The sequence below is a fragment of the Malaclemys terrapin genome, chromosome 15 (genome assembly GCF_027887155.1).
Source record: "Malaclemys terrapin pileata isolate rMalTer1 chromosome 15, rMalTer1.hap1, whole genome shotgun sequence".
NCBI lineage: Eukaryota > Metazoa > Chordata > Testudines > Emydidae > Malaclemys > Malaclemys terrapin.
The window spans coordinates 8,542,300-8,547,055 of NC_071519.1; the positions used below are offsets into that span (position 1 = coordinate 8,542,300).

Below are 4,756 nucleotides of genomic sequence, written 5' to 3' on the forward strand. Positions count from 1 at the left end.
AGCGGGCATTGTGGGATACTGGCAGAGGCCAGTTATGGTGATATAATGACCAGCAGTGTTTACACTGATACTTTGTTGCTTTAAGTTTGCTGCAAAAATCTCTAGCCCTCTCATCGAGGTGGTTTTATTTTGTCACCAAAACAGGGCAGTTTTGTCGCCAGATGTGGCATTGCAGTGTGTACACCAGCCAAAAGCTGGCGACCGAGGGAGCTTCATGTGTTTTTCACATGCCTGAGCAATATAATTATGCTGAAATAACTTTGTAGTGCAGACCTGGCCAAAGATTCACACACACAGCTTGCAAGGAAAACTTCACCTGCTTCTTTGCTTTGCAGAATCCAAGCACAAGCACTGCTTCTTAGGGTGTGGACAGACACCATACCTTAACCACAAGCAGGCACTGTGTTTAGTTGGATAAAGCATCTGTTTTGTAAACAGGAGATCCTGGGTTCAACTCCCAGCGGTCCCTTGTTGACGGGCTTTTGGGGCACGTGTTATTGGCTACTGTCAGAGGACAAAGTACAGAGCTAGATGGACCTTTGGTCTAGCCCAGCATGGCTATTTTTATGGTTTAAATTACACTCATGGGCACTGATAATAGAGTTACTGAAAGTTTGGGAGTTAAGATCCGATAGGTCAGTGTTCCAAGCCCCTCGTGGATGACTCCCTCCCTCTGGGACAGGGGCAGGTCTGGGCTCTCACACCAAATGGCTCATTGTGGCTGCCAGAATCTGTGGGCAGCTCATTTTGTTTACACCAAGGGTTGAGTCCTGCTTCATCCACCGTGTGTGAGAACGAAAACCCTAAACCCCCCTTTGAAATAACAAATGCAACAGGACATGTTATTGTTCCTGCCCCAAAGCAGACAGATCAATGGAGAAATGCTATTGAGTCCAGGATAATACTCCACTGCCATTTTACCTTTTTCACTTGCTAAACTCCCTCCCAACCTTGTGGGGTCTCAGAGCCCAGTATTGAGTCTGAGCCAAGATGTCTACACTGCAAATTTACCACCCCACAGCCCAAGCACCGTGAGCCTGAGCTGGCATGGGCCAGCCTGAGTGTTTCATTTCAGTGTGGACATAGCCTAACATTATGTCTACGCTACCATAAACACACCCAAGTCACTATTCTCAAACCCTGGGTCTGTTGATTCAGGTTTGTGTTACAAGGTGCAAAAATTGATCTAACATCTAATTTTTCATACTAAGACCCAAACCCCAGCCCATTTGGCTTTGGAACCCATGTCTCCTGCCTAGCAAATGCTATTGAATTGAGGGTGAGTCTCTCAATCAGGGTCTGCCAAGCATAGTTCTGCTGCCCTCCATTCACACAACAAGGATAACAACCCTTTATTTCTCCTGCCCCAATAACAAGGAAATGGGGAATCCAACACCAGCCAAAAGTGATCATTTCAGCAAGTAATCCCATCATGCTGAGCACCTAGACAGGGTGGGTGTGCCCATGCAAAGGAGATCAGCTCCAGAAGTGCTCTTCCACAGCTGATCCCTAGATGTCAGGGGAGAGCTCATTCAAACCCTGCTTACATATTTAAGATAGAAATTTGCAACATCCTGTGAAGTCCATATGCACACTCACACATGAAACCTTGCAAGAAAAACTTCCTGAGGGGGTCTGAAGCACCCACTGCTGGAGGGAAGGAGGGAGCCGTGGGTTGGGATTGAGGAGCACTGTAAAAAGGAGTGGGCTCTGGGTTGGGATTGAGGGGCAGCGTGAGGAGAAGGGGCTTGGGGGTTGGGATTGAGGGGCACTGGGAATAGGAGGGGCTGTGGGTTGGGACAGAGGAGAAGGGTGAAGAGGAGTAGGCTCTGGTTGGAAGTGAGGAGCACTGTGCATAGGAGGGCCTGTGGGTTGGGACTAAGGGGCACTGGGAATAAAGGGGACATGGGTTTGGGCTGAAAAGCATCATCATTTGTGGATCCAGCAGGACAGGGGAAGGCAGCAGGTGATTCTAATTCCTTAGGGATATTTTGTGTGTGCATGTAGGGGAGGAACATGCAATATGCCCAGAGGCCTTTATTTCTCTAGCCTGTGAGGACAGAGGGGATGTCAGGAATTTGCCCCTTCAATCTCACATACAGAAAGGCCCTTCTTAGAAAAGGCAAAATCCTGAAGAGAAAAAGTAACATCAAAGAGGCCTCTAAAGAGATATCTAAGATCTTAGTAAATAGTTTATCACCTGACCAGGGACTTGAACCCTGGACCCTCAGATTAAAAGTCTGATGTTCTACCAACTGAGCTAGTCAGGCTGACAAAATAAGAAAGCAAGTTGGTGCAGAGGAGAAACTGGTCAAGAAAAAAAGAGCAGAAAACAGTAGGGGAAATCTGCTGCTCTCTCTCTTTCTTCCCAGCCCTAGCCTTGCTTGGTATTAGTGCTGGTTAGGAAGAGAGGAAAGTATCTGCATCTATCAACCTTTTATAGCTGTATAAGAATCAGGCACAATACAGAGATACCCATTTGCAAGTGCCAAATGGCTGAATTGGCTAATGCAACCTGTAGAAGTCCATGGCACACTGGGATATAAAGTCAAGTGTACTTCATCATCTCAAAGGGATAATGATAGGAAGGTTCACAATTGACTAAGTAGTTACATACAAAGATCATTGGCTATTCATGCTCATTAGCATCACTGTGGACTGAGCTTTTTTCCTCTGTCTCCCTTCTAGAACATCAGAAGTACCTCGAGCAGGTATGTGGCTCCTTCAGACTCCCACTTAGATTTCAGGATGCCGGGAAGGTGTTTGGAGACTGTGTGAAAATCAAAGCTCTCTCAAATAGCAAAATGTGGGCATATGCCCACTGAGCACCTAAAACCCCAGGCTTAATACCCTTTTATACAAATAGACCTGTGCAAATAATTTAATATTTTGCTTGCTAGCCAAACCCAAATTATAACAATAATAATATTTCTGGTCAACCCAAGATGAATTTTTTGGAGAAAGTTGCCTGAAAAAGCCTAGCATCATCATCAGCTGTCATCTCCCTGGTGGTCTTTCGGTCAAAATTTTGCACTCTCATTGCCACAGCCTGGGTTCAATTCCCAGTCAAGGAAACTTTTCATCACCACATATCAAACAAATCAAACTTTTCTAGATCCTAAGAGCCAAAATTAGGCATGTTCCAATGTGGACTGTTTATATAAATAGAGCTGTGCAAATCATTTGTTGTTTTGCTTACTAGCTAGACAAACCAATAAAATAATGATCGCCATCATCATAATAATTCACATAGACCCCACATGATTTTTTTCAGTTTTCTTGCTGAAACAAAACTAAAAAAAATTATCATTTTTGGTCAAACCAAAATATTTAGTAAATAAAATATTTATCCAAAAAACCTTTCACCCATGTCTATAGACAAGTCTTTGGAATTAACCATCTGGAGAGAAGGATCACTAGCCTCTTAATTGTGGGTTAATGGCAGATCTATTTCTAGCCCTCTGTCCAAATGCCCACAGAGGTGTGTTTGTTTCACATTGCATAGAAAACAAAAATAAATTATGTGGAAACCTAAACTGTGATCATGATACAACATTGTGATGGTAACTAAAGGAGAAAATTTCTCCTGAGTTCAACGGAAGGAAGGTTTTCTCATCAGCTTTTAGCAACTGCTCAAAGTTCTGATAGTTCTTGGAACTTCCAGACATATCGGCCAGAATGTTCAGAAGATCTGGCACTGGAACCCACCTCTAGAGCCACATTTTCAAAAGGTCTCAACACATGGAGTGCTGAGCTATTTTGAAAAAAAGCTGGTACAGATTGTGGGTTCTTGACTATATGGTTCACAGTGCAGGAGTTTGAGGTTCACCATTACTTTCTCATAAAGCTGAATGTCTGGATTCTGCCTCAGTCCTGGTGTACATCTTTTCTTCACATAATAAGTCAGTGGTGAGACTACAACACCTCACTCAAGGGACTCCAGGAAACCTGCAAATTTCACTCAGGGAGATTGTGTATTAAAACGAACTATGCTGTAGAAGGGCCCTAGAATTTGAAAGAAATATGGCATCTTGGCCTCCCTGAACAGCTCATAACACTAAAGAAAACAAGGAATATTAAAAGCACTCTTTTGTGGTGTCTGAGGCCTTGTCTACACTTGCAGCTGTACAGCGCTGTGAAACCTGTCTTCGTACAGCTGAGTAGGGAAAGCTCTGCAGTCTGTCCACATTGACAGCTGCCAGCGCACTGTCATGGCCAGATTTGCGGCAATTGCAACACCATTGGGAGAGGTGCATTATGGGCAGCTATCTCACAGATCACCTCTTCCCATTCTGGTGCCGTGGGTTGTGGGAAGGGGGCGTGGGTGCGGGGGATTCTGGGTCCTGTCCCAATGCCCCGTGATGCATCACTTCGCATCCCAGAAATCCTTTTGTTTCTGTCCACCTTTGGCGCCATCTTTCAACAGTTTATGTGCAGTGCGATTTGTCTGCGGAAAATGGAGTCCGAACTGCTGAGGCGTATGCTGACGAGTCTCGCCAGCATGTTACGTTTGGCTGTTGAACTATTCCTTAAGATCCAAAGTGACAATGAGAGAGAGGAGTCTGACGATGCTATCGAGCCGCGTAACGTGTATGACTTGAAATTGCTTGTGGCATTCATGGACATGCTCAGCACCGTGGAACGCCACTTTTGGGCTCGGGAAACAAGCACTGAGTGGTGGGATCACATCATCATGGAAGTCTGGGATGAGGAGCAGTAGCTGCAGAACTTTCGGATGAGAAAAGTCACTTTCATG

At 45.0% G+C, this 4,756-nt stretch overlaps 1 non-coding gene across 1 annotated transcript; it reads right to left on the reverse strand.

Annotated features, from left to right (window-relative positions):
- Positions 1 to 2,197: 2,197 nt before the first annotated feature.
- TRNAK-UUU (transfer RNA lysine (anticodon UUU)) lies at positions 2,198 to 2,270 on the reverse strand. The gene has a single exon. It is a non-coding gene; the product is annotated as a tRNA-Lys (tRNA).
- Between the last annotated feature and the right edge of the window lie 2,486 nt (positions 2,271 to 4,756).